The sequence below is a fragment of the Euprymna scolopes genome, chromosome 19, assembly GCF_053919585.1.
Source record: "Euprymna scolopes isolate OS-2025 chromosome 19, ASM5391958v1, whole genome shotgun sequence".
NCBI lineage: Eukaryota > Metazoa > Mollusca > Cephalopoda > Sepiida > Sepiolidae > Euprymna > Euprymna scolopes.
This window is the reverse complement of record NC_136500.1, coordinates 129,693,034-129,710,840: the sequence shown is the minus strand read 5'-3', so window position 1 is coordinate 129,710,840 and position 17,807 is coordinate 129,693,034. Positions and strand designations below refer to the sequence as shown.

The 17,807-nt window shown below is 32.0% G+C and overlaps 1 protein-coding gene and 1 pseudogene across 2 annotated transcripts in view; one reads left to right on the top strand and one right to left on the bottom strand.

Moving 5' to 3' along the window:
- The window catches only part of LOC145239969 (uncharacterized), a 1,025,820-nt gene that overhangs the window by 408,715 nt on the left and 599,298 nt on the right, over positions 1-17,807 (bottom strand). The window lies entirely within an intron of this gene.
- Positions 16,492-16,608, top strand: LOC145240416 (5S ribosomal RNA; annotated as a pseudogene).

The window sequence follows — 17,807 nt, the reverse complement described above, 5'->3', positions numbered from 1 at the left end:
GTGTTCTATAACTATTTTTACTTGCATCTTCCAATTAAATAAACAAAAATATCGTAACAATTAAATTTAACTTGTGAATACTATAAAAATAGCGCAGTAACATAGATAGCAAAACACCTAAACTATTTTTGTATTAATTTAATTTTATTTACTGTGTAATAATAGTAAAAAAAGAAAAACATTGAAAGTAAGAAATTATTACGAGTTCTTTATTAAGGCCACGCAATAAACAAATGATAATTTTAATTTGCACAATAATATAATCCTTTAAACAATTGGATTTTTAAAAATATTGTTTTAAAGTTTTTTTTTATAGATAATAATAATACATAAAAAATTATACCCAGGAGATTATTTGCATGCAAAAATGCATTTGAACTAAAAGATAAAACGGCCGTGTTTTTTTTTAAGTTTCCATTGGCAAGCAAGATTTCTTTTATCCAATCAGAACGTGGCTAGAATTTTATTAATCAGCGACACCATTTTTTTGTTTTATTATAACTCCAGTGTTTAGTAATCATTTGGAATATTCCACTTTTCCTTTTAAGGGATGCCAGGATGATAACGATCGAAGCGAATTACCGAACTAGTACATAGATTTAATACGTTAAAAGCATTATGATGGTGCAGGCATATACCAAGAATGTTCATTTCTTACTCACTCTGCATCACCTTACACGAAATTCTAAGAACAAAGTTTATGTCGAACAACATCCCATTTGTGGAACACGTTTGCCTGAGACTACATCTTTTATGGCTACAACATTATCCTATTTAAATGCACTGCAAACAAATGCTTATCATCATCCTCATAATCAATCAAATTTAGTTCATTCCATTCATTAGTTTTAATCCTCTCATAATATTTTTCGTCATCAGCTGAAGACTCTATCGGTCTCATTGATACTAATTCTCGAGTGGTTTTTAACCTGGATAAATAGTGGTTAATTTTAGAAAAATATTGTGTTTTTCATGTGTATACGTTGGTATATCCGACAGTAGCAATATGAGGAGGGCTTTCGGACACAAACAAATGCTTTTGTTTTAGATTTTTTTTGGAAGATGAGGATAGATAATTCATATGGTTTAAATTATTCAGACTATTGTTCGAATCTGGAATGTTATTTTCACAACCTTTCAGTTGATGCCATCTCCGACTTATCGAACTCAGGGAAGCTTAATGTCGAACTGGTGAGTTTTTCTTTCGAATTAAAACTTGTCCGCAAACACCCGTGGCGTATTGAATACAGTAGTTGGTACGTTCAGTTGTAAGCTACGCTCTTCTGCAGCTTCAATCCACAGTGCAGACGACACTCGAAATACAATTGCGACTTATTTAAGACTCCAATCTAGTAATGGCTGATGAAACGAGAACATGCAACACCCGCGGTAATCCCGTCGCGGTAATTACGGTCGGTGTCATCACAGAATCTTTGGAATGTGTAGGATTCGTCCCGGTGACAACTGTTAGCAGTGGTAGGACTAAATATTTAGAAAGTAAAAGAGACTCCATTGCCTAAAGATGCTGTGATTGTGATGGTGTTGCTCGTAGGATGCAATGAAGTATTTTATTATCATGACTGAAGGGATTGTTGAGGTTCGAAATTTCCTACAGATTCCGAAATTCGATAGAAAGATTGCTGAGCTCGATTGATGGAAAAAATTCCCGACGTCGACAAGATACACCTAAAGAAGGTAGAAGGTTAAATCGACCGTAACATTGTGAAAATAACACTCAAGATTAGAACAGTAATCTAGAGAATTGGAATCTATGAAGCGCTTTTATACTTATTGATGTTTCACATATTTTCTTGTTGAATGGCTTTAATCAATATATTTCAACAACAGAAAAAGAATTTCTTTAGTGTAAAAATACTTTGTTTTATCGATAAATCATTGTTCGTCGAGTTGTTTCTAGTTCAACGGAAATATGCTTTCGTGAGTCTTGATTATTCTTCGAGAATGAATACTTCAATAAACTTCACATATTAATGACTATTAACAATATAATTATGCTCGGATTTCGGCCATTTGGGAACATTATTTTTTGAAAAAGATGGAAAACATTCAAGATTTTTCTATCGTTTTTTTTTTTATTGCCAAAATATCTAATTTTATGAATAATAATTTAATTTTGCCACCATGGTTTATTTTGCCAAAATAACATCTTGGATGGTTTTTGTTTAAGAAAAAAATAGTTTAGTGTTATTTTTGGCAAACATATTTCGTCAGTAAATGAAATTTTCTTTTCGTATTTTCCACTTTTTAATTTCATTTTTTTTTTTGCTCATTTTCTATATTTTGTTTTCTCTGTTTCCTTGCGAGCACAATTGAAACTTTTACAAAATAGAATTCGAGATTCACGCCAGTGTTCATGGTGCCGAAAACAATCTTGGCTGCAAGTTTATCTTTTCACACGTATAACATTCCTAGTTTGATAAAAGACAAATTTTGATGCTTTTGGTATTTTTTAATCATAGAGGTGATATAGAGACAGAGAAAGACAACTTTGTAAAATGACTTGACTACTCGCGATCTCTTGGGTCAGTATATATTATGGCTAACTATGGAATAGTAAGTATATTAATTATAGCAAAGATATGCGCGCTTGCGCGTACAACATTGGCAGCCACTTTTAACAAAAATAATTTTTATTGCTCTATAGCCGGTTTGTTTCTTGGTTGGTTGATTTTGTTTTACGGCATATCAACCCTTTTCGGGTTATTTAATGCCGAACCCAAAGATTTTGAATAAACATTTTTTAATAGAGTATATTTGTTGTTTTCAAGTCTGTTTCTATTTAACCCATAGTTGAGACCCTAACAGGTACTACCACTCCGGGTTAGAGTGGACCTGGGACCAATGGTAATTAAAGGGTGGCTCCACACTCCCTAAAACCCACAAGCTGGGCCTCACAACTGTATATAGTTTAAGGTCATATCCAGGACCCCCATTGAGGGACTTTTACCCTCTGCAGGCGAACAGTCAGCGTATTCTAATGCCCCACCGAGAGGGTCTTTATATCGGGAAAACTACTTATTTGCGGAAAATTTTAATGCGGTATTCGCTCTGATCATACCGAAAACCTAGAAATAGTCGCCATTTTAAAGAAAAATGTTAAGATGGAAACCAAGTAAAAATTTACTAAAATAAAAAAAAAGGATTGAACACTAATCATGTTTGTGTAATAAAATATGTTTATTTATGAATTACAAATATTTAGGCAAATGAATACAGAATAGTTGATTATATATAATATAATTAAGCGCTTTCCTTGTAACGTTGTACACCTACTTTAACGTTTCACAATCATCTTTCGTAAGCTTTTTACAGATCCAAAACGTTGCAAATGAAAATCGCGAAAAAAAAAGAAAAGAAAAACCGAAGAAAGGCAAAGGAAAGACATTCGACAAAGCATTTTTTTTTTAACAAAACGCATTAATTCTTGGAATTTCCAACAACGTCTAGCATCTTGTTTTAGACAGTACATTTAGTTTACGTCAGCTGCTGTGTATTTGTAAGACGCTCTCGTCACCAACATCTCGCTCGCTGTTATTTTCCGGTCATGACTTAAACACGTGCTTCTACCGGCGCGCAATACCTTCTCCGATCATCACAATGTGGTCCACTCGCTATCATTTTCCAGTTATTTCTCGAGCACCTGCTTTTCACTCGCTTCCTCGACCACGTGTAACTTTTTATCTATGCTGTGACGTCACTCACATTTCTAACACGTGTTTTTCCCCGCGTTTCTCCGGCCACGTATGTCATTTTATCTCTGCTTTTTCTCTTCTTTTGCTGTGACGTCGCATCGCACACCGGCTCGTCCATTTGCATATGTATCATGCATCTGATGCTACTAACCTCAGCAGCTCTGTCATACCTTTGCCGATAATCTGTAACTTGTGGTGTATTTTGGTACAAATAGAAACGCACGTTGTGTACCCCCACCCCCAAAAAATGTTTTTGGCCTGTGTCTTAATATACAGCGCGTAGACAAAATAATCGCAAGTAAAGGTTTTCAGATAACATCAGCCCGCCTATGAAATCAAGCATTGTCAGCAATATTGTTTAAGGACACGACAGTTATGTTACTATGGCTGATATTTATTTCCTTTCTACCGCAGGACGATGTGGCTCAAAGCCGGAAGCTGGACAGAGTCAGGCAAGCACGCTTAAAGGAGGAGCAGACTTTTTATCCCGGACCCTCAAAATCAACAGAGATAAGACCATTCCTGTAATGATCCGGTGCTTGTTGATTTTGTAATTAGTGTAAAGCTTCTGTGTAGTTCTAGGAGTTCCAACCTCCCAAGCTTTACATTCTCTCTGTAAGAAAGGGTTGGTTATCTCCTGATGCGCTCTCGCAGGGGAATGCCAACAGGGCTGTGCCGGTCAGAGTGCTCCTCATCTGGGGCACTGACTTCTTAATCTCACATACCGACCCTGGTGTTACAGTTCTTGCGGTGGGAGAGACTAATACCCTAAAGGAGGAACAATCTGGCCTTTTAAGAATCGTCTAAACAGCTTCGTCGGCATTCCTTGGTTGAAGTTCCGTAGGCTTTGAGCAATAGACTTAATAGACCCTAAAGAGGGGATAAAATAGTTGGAAGAGTGGGCCTCTTAGAACAACTCAGCCCAATAGATAAAAGGCCACTGAAGTACCTGTTCTCTTCGGACTGATTGTCAAGTATGGATTAACGAGCTGTATTTAGCAGTTCATAATTTCTAAGCAACTGAAGTGATTTTACGTACTGCGATTTAATTCTCTTTCTTCGCAACTCGGCAATCTCTTTTAGATATCTTCGCTTTGTTTACACTATTCTTTTAGAAGAAATTTCGATGCGACAATATCGTCACATTCCAGTAAAGCCATCTGCTGTTGACTCGATTACAAGCATCGTTATAGACTTAGAAATTGTGGATTGTTATCTTTCGAATAATATTAGTAAATACATCACTAAAGTAAATTCAATAGAATTTATTTGGGATGTATGCGATACCATAATCGACAACACTATCTATTAAGTCACTCATACGCTCAGAAAACATGAATACAACACGTGTGAGATACACATTCTAATCTCATGAAAACCAATATTTCCTTAAATATTTCTTAGTTTCTTTGAGGGACTTAATAATTAATATAACAACTAGCAAGGACGCACGGCATAACGCAGTCAGAAAATACGATTAGATGCAGGGTGTCCCAATAAAATGTATGCACTATTTAAATTATCTCAATTTGCTACATGAATACGCTATGCCATGCTCCCAAGAGGTGTTTAGGAATACAGAATGGCACTTCCAGCAGAATTAAGCACTTCCCCACTATCATAAGGACGTAAGAGCATATCTTGATAGTCACATGCGAAACAGATAGTTAGGACGAAGATGAAGTGTCGAGTACTGTCGACACTCACCGTATTTGACCCCACCAAATGATTTTTCTCTTTTTTTTTGGGGTGGTGGGGGCATGTTGAACACAGGTTTAAAGCCAGCAAAACGAGCTACAATGAATAAGTTAAAAGCAACCATTGAAAGAAGATGTGTCAACATACCAATTGAACCGATTAGGAACGTTTTCGATTCAATCGGTGAGCGTTGTCAGCCGTTCATGGACTACAATGGACAACAATATGAACACTTTCGATAATTAGCTTATTTCTATATTTGTTCACAGTATTTTGATGTATGAAACTTCTTTCGTATAATAAATGTTGGTTTTATGGTCATTTAAAGAGTGTATATATTTTATTAGGAGACCCTGTATAATTTTATTCATGCGAATTTCGTATATATTATTATAGAGTCAGTTTTTTTTATCGGTTATTATATACTAGCAGGGAGACCCGACGTTGCCCAAGATTGAATGATGATCAACGAATATTTCACACTTCTATATTCTTATTGTCATCGAAATCCGTGAAATCGCCCGGGAGGAAGCTTAATATGCCTCCATTCAGTAACTTAGTCGAAAATATATGTTATTCCATATTGTATTATAGAGAACATACTATTGTTTTTAAGAAATTATTTTATAAAACCTTTTTTCCAGTTATAAAACAAACAACAACAAAAAACAACAAAACATTAAGAAATTTACGTGAAGGTTTTGACCATGCATACCACGCCATGAAAAATAAATAAATAAGTAAATAAAATTAAAAAAAAAAACACGTAAATTTTCAAGTCTTATAAATTTATGCAGTTTATAAATAAAATTTTAAAAAATTACGTGCGGAGTTTGAACCTACAGATCACATCATGCAAAACGAAAACAAAAAATACGCCACCAACTTACTCGCAGTAGAATTCAAGACCTGTTGTTCTATCATTGTTGCTAAGCAACGACATGAAAACATGGCTTAGCCGATTATAGATAAATTAAAATAACGGTCTCGATTATCGATTATCGGAAATAATCGGTGGTATTCTGAGAATAAACTTAACTAAGATCACTCCTAGACTTATCCACGTACGTTCTGTAAATAAAAAGAAATTTCTTCAGACATTTTAGCGTCTATAAGGAACGAAATCACATACACATACATACAGACAAACCTTCATTTGTATAATTGTAGAGATAAAGCTGTGATTTCCAAAATAATAAAAAAAATCCATATGACTTGGGCGCATCAGCTTGAATCGAAACCGAAACCAAAACTGATGAAGAATTCTTGGTAAAATCAAATATTATAAGAAATGGAAGGTCATAACAATTAAACGACAGTCACCCAGAAGAAAAATATGTAAACAGGACACAAATAAATAACACATAAGCTTTCAATTTATTTTTTGCGGACTATTATTTTTATCATTCTTAGTTGTTGAAGAGGATAATAGTCTGCAAGAAATGAATTATAATACTCATCTCAATAATGAATTCCAATGAAATAATATATACGTATTAATATATACATTAATAATATATACGTATATATATATATAGATTAACAAATATATACGTATTAATATATAGATTAAAAATATATACGTATTACTATATATATTAACAAATATATATATGTATTAATATATAATTTAAAAATATATACGTATTAATATATAGATTAATAAATATATACGTATTAATATATAGATTAACACATATATACGTATATATATATATTAACAAATATATACGTATTAATACATAGATTAAAATATATACGCATATATATAGATTAACAAATATATACGTATTAATATATAGATTAAAATATATACGTATATATAGATTAACAAATATATACGTATTAATATATAGATTAAAATATATATGTATTAATATATAGATTAACAAATATATACGTATTAATATATAGATTAAAAATATATACGTATATATATAGATTAACAAATATATACGTATTAATATATAAATTAAAAATATATACGTATATATAGATTAACAAATATATACGTATTAATATATAGATTAAAAATATATATGTATTAATATATAGATTAACAAATATATACGTATTAATATATAGATTAAAAATATATACGTATATATATAGATTAACAAATATATACGTATTAATATATAAATTAAAAATATATACGTATTAATATATAGATTAACAAATATATATGTATTAATATATAGATTAAAATATATACGTATTAATATATAGATTAACAAATATATACGTATATATATATATTAACAAATATATACGTATTAATATATAGATTAAAATATATACGCATATATAGATTAACAAATATATAGGTATTAATATATAGATTAAAATATATACGTATATATATAGATTAACAAATATATACGTATTAATATATAAATTAAAAATATATACGTATATATAGATTAACAAATATATACGTATTAATATATAGATTGAAATATATACGCATATATAGATTAACAAATATATACGTATTAATATATAGATTAAAATATATACGTATATATATAGATTAACAAATATATACGTATTAATATATAGATTAAAAATATATATGTATTAATATATAGATTAACAAATATATACGTATTAATATATAGATTAACAAATATATACGTATTAATACATAGATTAACAAATATATACGTATTAATATATAGATTGAAATATATACGTGTATATATATAGATTAACAAATATATACGTATTAATATATAGATTAAAATATATACGCATATATAGATTAACAAATATATAGGTATTAATATATAGATTAAAATATATACGCATATATAGATTAACAAATATATACGTATTAATATATAGATTAAAATATATACGTATATATATAGATTAACAAATATATACGTATTAATATATAAATTAAAAATATATACGTATATATATATAGATTAACAAATATATACGTATTAATATATAGATTAAAATATATGCGTATTAATATATAGATTAACAAATATATACGTATTAATATATAGATTAAAAATATATACGTATATATAGATTAACAAATATATACGTATTAATATATAAATTAAAAATATATACGTATTAATATATATATTAACAAATATATATGTATTAATATATAGATCAAAAATATATACGTATTAATATATAGATTAACAAATATATACGTATTAATACATAGATTAACAAATATATACGTGTATATATATAGATTAACAAATATATACGTATTAATATATAGATTAAAATATATACGCATATATATAGATTAACAAATATATACGTATTAATATATAGATTAAAATATATACGTATATATATAGATTAACTAATATATACGTATTAATATATAGATTAAAAATATATATGTATTAATATATAGATTAAAAATATATACATATTAATATATAGATTAAAAAATATAGTTACGCACAAAAACACAAATGAAAATAAGATAATTAACAGGCTTCTTTTTACTTCTCAGCGCGAAGATAATTTTTGTTGTCGTTTTCATCACGACGTAAATGTTGCGGGATGTCGTCATAACAGACATGGCGTTGCTGCGGATGATAGCTAGGTAGATGCGGAAAAACATCCAAGCGACCTCTCGTGGTTCATTCCTAAAAGTGTCTATCATTTATCTAATGAAATGTATGAATCGTGAAGTATCCAGACGCACGATCCCTAACGTATCAACTAAAATAGTCTATAAAATTAATGATTCATTAGTTGTTTACCGATTTTTCTGGTGATACGATGGTAGAGTGGAAACCGAAATGCGCAGATAATCGCTTTTGAGACCCAATTCTCTACACAGTAAAAACGCTCCAAACTTAAAACAAACGCATGAATAACAAGTTCATCCTCTGGCACGTGACATGTTCTTGAGACAGACATAGTTAAATTGTAACAAATCGTGGACACACGCATGCGAACCGGCGTTACGGCAAGGAGAAAGGAAGTCTATAAAAAGGAGAGGGAGATCACGTTAGAGAGGACAATCACGTTACAGACGTGGGTGACGTTACAATCGTAACGAGAAGTCACGCGTGGCGGGAGAATGAGAAAATAAATGTTATTACAAAAAAAAAGATTTGAGTTATTACTTGTTCTGTTTCTTGCGACGTACTCTGCTACAACGTGTTGGGCTACGTGTATAAAGTGGTGTACGATGGTACAACATGTCGCACAATGTGTGCAGTAAATAAGTTCTTATTGAGTTTTCTTTAAAAAAATTAAGCCCTGTTTAAGTTTTATCATTACCGATCATCACAGTGTTGTCTCATCGTCAATCTGGCACTCATTCACTAGTCTTCAGTAGTCTTTTGGTTTTGAGTGACCTTTTTGGCAGTGACCTCCCATATATAAAAAAGTTTCATAATTAAACAGCAGGTGTAAAAGTAAAAAGAAGCAAATGCAATGCATTTGTGATTATAAATCCAATTTTTGTTTAAAAAAATGATCGAACTTAATCTTCCTCATACTACCAGATTAGGCTGTCTGATGATACTGGTTTCCTGGCTTAAAACGCAGCAAACATTAATGTTATTGTTTTGCTCTTCCTTTTATAAAATTCAGTAAAGTAAAAAAAAAAAAGCCAAAGTAAAAAAAACAAAAAAACATTTGCCTATACAAATCATGCAAACCATACACAAGGGATAAATATTTAAAGATATAAAACAAATTGTGACCTTCTTTTAGGTGGTTACCTGCGACGGGATACGAATGCCGAGTGTTGTCAGTGTATCTTCATTAATTACTCTTTCCATAGTTGGTATAGTAAGCAATAGTTACTAGGTATACGGTTACAAGACTCAGCATTGTTATCCCGTCGCGATTAACCACCTAAAGAAGGCCAAAGGATGAGTTTGCCGACACGTGGTGAAACAACAACAACAACAACAGCAAGACAATAAAAGAACGTGTAATATAAATTTTTTTTTGAAAATATTGGATTCGACAATAACTAAGCCGAAAATGGTTAATATGCCGTAAAAAAAAAACAAACAAAAAAAAAACATCTGAACGAATCTACGGATAAATCTTGAAAGAAATAAATAACTTAAGACGTGAAACGTTTTCCAAAATTACTGGATTCAACATTAAATAATCCGAAAACAAAAACAGATTGTAACGAGAATCGAGTAGCTTTACTGGATTAATATGCAATTTGCACAGCTAAGCTTAAGATACAGTTTTCAAAATAGATGCATATCTTACAGAAAGGAATTTACGGACGATAACAATAAAAATAATACACAAAACCGTCAAAGATGACATAATCGGCAATTATCTTGATAGAAAGATATCAGATTGTAGGAACAGAAAAAAACAGTGAATCAAAGTCGAGAAGCGAACAGTAAACGTTCAACTCATGTAATCATTTGCAGATAATCAGCATAGCCGGTTCCGGAAACCAAGTTCAGACAGTTATCAAAATTTAGCTCCAAGAACAAACAACCCAGCGACGCGACTATATCTGACCCGATCGAGCGAAAGAGAATAAAAATGACTTGTCTGTGTATTATTTCGCATGCATCGCCATTAGAGATATTTTTTTCCAGCGTCTCTAAGTCGGATTCCGCCACACAAAAAGCTGGGTAAAACAAAAGTTATGTTTGTTGAAATATCTCTATGTATTCAATGAACTGTTTTGTGCATTATGGTTAGCAGTGCGTAGTAAAGAACTGCGCATATGTTTGTTGAACTGATTATTGTCCATGTAAAATACATAAGCAGTATTGATACATTGATAATACATCATATGAAACATGTCATCTTTTGATGCCCTCAAAAAGAACTGTGCACATTTAATACATACGTGAAAATAGTATGTGGGTAAAACATAGGCCGTTGTTTACACATACAACGACGATGAATGCGTAGTTTATCCAAATCTGATGACACAAAAGTCGATAGGAATATAACACATTAATATGGAATACGGCATAATCACTTTGACACACCGATTCCCGCTGGATCACTGAAGTTAAGCAACGTTGAACCTGGGAGACCATTTGGGACTTTCAGGTTCTGTATGTGCTCTCCGCTTATCTCGGCATTGTTTCCAGTCGTCCTGGACTTCTCTTTGCCACTGGACTCAAACAGTGCCGATTCAGGAGAGATGTGGTTGGAGATTGCGCAACCCTTGCCTCCCAATTACACGCGCTACTGCCCCTAAGGGGTATCCTTTGTCTTTCAAGACCGAACGGATGCATCGTCGATATGCAACTCGTGCAGTGAACTTGTAGCACATATATTTATACGTAGACATATAACATGCATTGATAAGTATATTACATGTGGTTATCATAACCAAATGTATATATGATACTAGGTAACATGCCGTTATTTGGTTACCCCGGAATGTAACAGATGGTTGAGATGCCTGAAAACAATCAAAATAAACGCCACGAATAAGTATTTGAAAATATAAAGAACTTATAGCATAAAAAACTGTTTCCAAAATTACTGAAGACAGCATTAAATAACCCGAAAATGGATTGATATGCGGTAAAACCACGCAGCTAAACTAAACAGCATGAATAAATATTTAAAAACTAGCAGGACCCATTAACCGGCGTTTCCCGGTGGAAGCATGAATCTCCCCTGTCTTAGATAAATTGAAGTGCGGTTGTTGTTGTTGTTGTTGTTGTTGTTGTTTTTGTTGTTGTTGTTTCTCAACACCCAATCTCTGCATGTTAAGAACAGCTTTTGGAATCGTCACCGGCCATATCCTTATGTTAAAAACGGCTTTCTAAATAGACACCCCATTTTGGTAGTAGGTGCGAATGTCAAAATATTTGTCACAAATTGTACCTTGATAATGAGTGTCAGGATCCCCACGCGCAAATACTATGAACCAACGAAGAAATTTGGCAGAGTCGGTTGGATATAATTAGATTTGTACCTCGCCCGTGCGTACTAATATGGCGGCCAAAGATTTAAAGTGCATAATACAGAGTTTTATATCGCGAAAACAACCTGCATCTGCCAAATATAAATGAGATTTTGTTAATCAGTATAGTGGAAATTACAATGTCTAGCATTCCAAGGAATAAAGTTTGAGTAGAAGATTTTTCAGCATCAAGAAATTTCTATGATGAAGGGGTGTAATTTTGCTACTTTAAAGACTTGTCAGGGGTAGGTATTTATACAGCCAGATATCATACAAGGTAAGAAAGTGGTGGTGTTCGAACCAGTACCCATAAAGGAGGGGCACTCAAGCCTAATAAAAATTCCTAGATAAACCCGTTGGCATTTAGCAGTACGGGAACCTGAGAAAGTAAGCGATAAATTTACTTTACCTAAAAAACCGAGTGGCAACGTATGCAAGGGTGTAGATTTGCCAGGGATATGCAATAAGTTCATCAGTACACATTACCATAATGTACTAATCAAAAAGGCACAGGGACGCAATATTGTCGTGATGGGACAGGGATCGGAGCTTGATTTATAGTGTAAAACCTAATAGACTGTGTGCTATTTTTGGACCTTATTTAAGAGGGAGAAAATAGTTACAGATGCACCACCCCCATTTTGGCGGAATTGTGGCTTTTTAGAGACCAGGTGTGAGTAATTTTATATCCCGGTAGAAGGAGCCCATTTTTTTTGGCAATATACACAATGTATTTCTTCCAATTCATGTTGCCTGTGAATGTTTATTAGATATTGCTATACATTTATTACATATTGGAGTAGCCATGGGGATATATTGCAGTTTGTATTTACATAAAGGTATCATATTTTAAAAGAAGAATATATAGATACTCCATACCTTTTCTTTATCCGGATTTCTTTCACTGCTAGGTTATGTGATGCACATGCAACAACAAACACCATTACCGATTGAGACACCTGAATGTTCTTCTTTTGTGAAACCACAGAACAACATTTATTTAAAAATATAAATTTATTTCAGCTGTCTTAATGGTATTCACAAGGAGTCTGCTTACATGTCTACATTGCTTGTTCTTTCTAGCCCCGCTTCCTGGACTTGAATCCGTCTGTTCACTTTCGTGACCAAACTCAAACTCTTCAATCTAATCGTCTTGACCTCTCAACCTGTCAGTTCCGTTATGTCATCATGAAAACCATACGTCTCCTAACTTGTGACCTCTGTCACGTACGCAATTATTGAAGGTCATTTTGTTTATTTTAAACTTAGCTAATTTCTGTAAACATCTTCAGCTAAAATCCATTTTTACATTCCATACCAATTCTATTATCTAAACAATAAATAGCTACAAGTAAAAAAAATATTTTAACAATATCACTTGATAGATAGATAAATAGATAGACTGATAATAACTGATTTAAACTTATTATCTAACAATGTCATCATATACGAGGGACATTTCAAAAACTAATACATCCTATTATTATTCCGCCCAAATGTATAAGAAGGAGTTGCGAATTTTATTGTTATGATCATTACAGTTATGCATTCATAGTTTGAAAGGTTCATTTCTTCTGTTCCAGATATTGACGTCATGAGACTCTAAGAACGCAATTTCTGCAATGGGCGTGCGTCAGAAGCAGAGATGCGTCATTGAATTCCCAACAAAAATGCATAGAAAATGGTGTTGGCTATGTAGAAAAATGAATTCTGAAGTATAAAACACCGCTCGTTTTAGTGGTACCACTCCTGTCTTCGTAGCTCTTTAAACATATCAGTTAAAAAATAGGAGGATTTACTTTTCGAACAACGACCCTTGTACAACAAGTGCGCCCCGGATGTCCATACGCAGTCATCGCTCATCGCTGATAAACTATTTTAAGAATACCACTGCATAGATAGATGAATAGATAGATAGATATGTCCGATAAGTGCATGTTCATTGGCTGATACTAGAAAGCTGATTGGCTAACTAAAAAGCTGATTGGCTAACTAAAATCTCAATAGAAGGTGCGTATATAAAAACGACAGACAACCACAAAATTCGCGCATAAGCCTGAAGAGTCCTAGAGTGGATGAAACGCGGAATATTCAGTGTAGCTTAATCGCCATATATATTTTATAACTTACTAACTAGCTCTACCTACGTATGTAGCACTTTGGAAGTAAATGTTTAAAATGTACGCATAAATCTATACTTTCGTATATTACTTATATCTGAGTAAACGAAGTAGTCATATATATATATATATATATATATATATATATATATATATATATATTAAGTAATGTGATTTATAATTTAAAAATTTCAAAAAAATTTTAAATTTAAAAATCAAAATTTAATTAAATTAAAAATCAGTTTCATAAGAAGGAACAACAACAAAGTCAATTATCCGTACGATCGTTTCGGAAATCCGTGCTTTTTATTTGTGGTATACATGAAGTCACGTAGAACAATTATACATAGTTTTTTTGGTAAGCACGGTCTCCTCATCAGCAAATTTAGGAGGATTTCTATTGAATTGAAAAGACACCAAAAATAAACCTAGCATTAAAAGTAAGGCAGATGAATCTGAAAAATTGAAGTAAAAGGTTTGGATTTAAAATTTATAAGAAAATTAATAAAAAAATTGGTATAGGTTAGAGATAGAAATGAGTAGAAAAAATATATATTTTTTTGAATTTACATAATAAATTTGATTTAAAAATATATAGATATATAATTACCTTTTGGTTTTTCTTTTTTTGAAATCAGGAACTGTATTTAAAGTAGTCATTTAGATGTTTGCTATAGCTTTTTATTTTATTGAATGATGAATTTTAAAAGGGCGACGCTCGTGCAGTAAATTAAAAGTAAAATTTTAAAATTCATCATATCTCTAACCTATACCAATTTTCTTATTAATTTTCTTATAAATTTTAAATCCAAACCTTTTACTTCAATTTTTCAGATTCATCTGCCTTACTTTTAATGCTAGGTTTATTTTTGGTGTCTTTTCAATTCAATAGAAATCCTCCTAAATTTGCTGATGAGGAGACCGTGCTTACCAAAAAAAATATGTATAATTGTTCTACGTGACTTCATGTATACCACAAATAAAAAGCACGGATTTCCGAAACGATCGTACAGATAATTGACTTTGTTGTTGTTCCTTCTTATGAAACTGATTTTTAATTTAATTAAATTTTGATTTTTAAATTTTAAAAATTTTTTAAAATTTTTAAATTATAAATCACATTACTTAATATTGAATTAGCTCTAGGACATTTAACTATCGAGCTTATTATATATCTAAATTACAACGAGCATTTCCTGTATTTTAATTAAACTAGTAATTTCACTATTACATTAAAATACACTTAGCTCTTTAGACTATTATTCTAATCTCCTTTAAATTATATATATATATATATATATATATATATATATATATATATATATATATATTAAGTTCCTTCAGCTATAATCAGAAACTAAACCGAAAACTTATGAAGAATTCTTGGTAAAATTATTTATTACAAGAAATGAAAGACCATAACAATTAACCGACAATCACTCGGATGTAAGCACAACACACAAAATAAATAACATACACGCTATTCTATTAATATATAGACAATAATGAAAAACTTTTATGAAACCAGGCATAACTGACGTCTACTGATCGTATTAATCTATTCCACATCAAACGAGACAACGTCGTTTCATTGGATTAGTAATTCTTTTTAGAAAAAAACAATAAAAACGTTTTCTCGCCACAAAATATTTTCCATTGGAAACCAAAATTCAAAGAGAAATTCTTATTGAAGTCAAATTTAGCAATCATTAGTCTTTTGCTCTCGCATATTAATATTCTACCGATATAAAATGCAACCGGGTTTCAAAACAAACAAAAAAAAAATATCTCTTCCATACAATTTTAATCTGTAACGGCAATCATCATTTCCCATTTTCCACACAAACGCTAAAAAACGTCTGATATGAATTTTAGGCAAGTAAATAACTAATCGCACCTTTTCCCCTTTGTTAAACATGGCGATTTATACACGTAAAGAAGGTTAAAGGTTTCATCGGTCGAAACGTTATACAAATAACACGCACGATCATAACAATCGTCCGATTTATCCAAATAATAAAATTAATCGCGTTATATAGCGAAGAAAAATATGTACGGCATAATCGCGCTGATACACCGGTTCTCGTCAGATCACCGAAGTTAAGCAACGTTGAGCCTGGCTAGTACCAGATGGGTGACCATTTGGGAATTATAGGCGCCGCATGTGCTCTCCGGTTATCTCGGCATTGTTTCCAGTAGTCCTGAACCACGCCTTTACACTGGTATTCAACAACGTCGACTCAGGAGAAGTGCGGTTGAGGATTGCGCAACTCTTGCCACAAAAATTTCACGCGCAGTCAGTCTCTCAGTGGGTATGTATAGTCTGTCAAGAACGAAGAATATCGCAATGCGTTTTTGCTTGTGCAAAGTTTTTGTTTTTATTTTTAAAATGAATATCGATTTTGTTTTTAATTTTAATATATATATATATATATATATATATATATATATATATATATATATATATATATTCCATATTATACAATGATAAGTCTAGGGATTTGTCTCTATAATCGTATTTTGTATTTCTGACGTATGTTGCTTGACTAATTCAATGTAATCAAGTAATATAGTAGTCAAAAAGGGGGTGGTTGAAAGTATTATTAGTTCTATTTCAGTAATTTGAAAATAAACCCATTTTATTATAATTTCATATAAATATTTTTAATTACCTCCAGCCAAGATCTGGAACTTTATAAAATCAACTGAAATTTATCTTTACAATGCTGCACTCTATATTTCCGACACTGGCTGCGTGACTATTTTGTTATCTTTGATTATCTGCACATTCTCGAAATGTTCACCTCGTCATAAAATATCCAATATTCACAGCAGCGTTATGTCTAAAGGTAGTTTATATTTCACATAAGACCAGAGCAGTACGTGTGTAACCTTGATACCGTCAAAGCTACAAAAAATAAACAAAAAAAACCTACCAAAAACCCGTCTTTTTTCTCGATTTTCGCAAAAAGGCATTTATTACCGTTACTTTCCAAACAATGCTTGCTTCTTGTTTTTTTTTGTTTCATTGTTCATTTCATCTGCTACGAGATTAACAAAACCCTACCCTGTCGACACTAGCTTAAAAGTCTCTCGCCGCCACCACGGGCCACACGTCCATCTCAGCAGTTTACACTTTTCTTCTTCTCACGCCTTCTAATTACACGTCCATCTTCCCCCGAAGCGCACTTTGCTTCTCCTCGACCACACGCCGGTCACAGCCAGCCATTTCTTGTCTTTGACTTTACATGCCCAGCTTTTCCAGCGTGCATTTTGCTTCTCTTTCACCACGTACTGCTTTTTTTCTTCGTTTTCTGGTGACGCAAGCCCATGCACCCTTGTTAATTTGTATAGTGCTAAACGCTG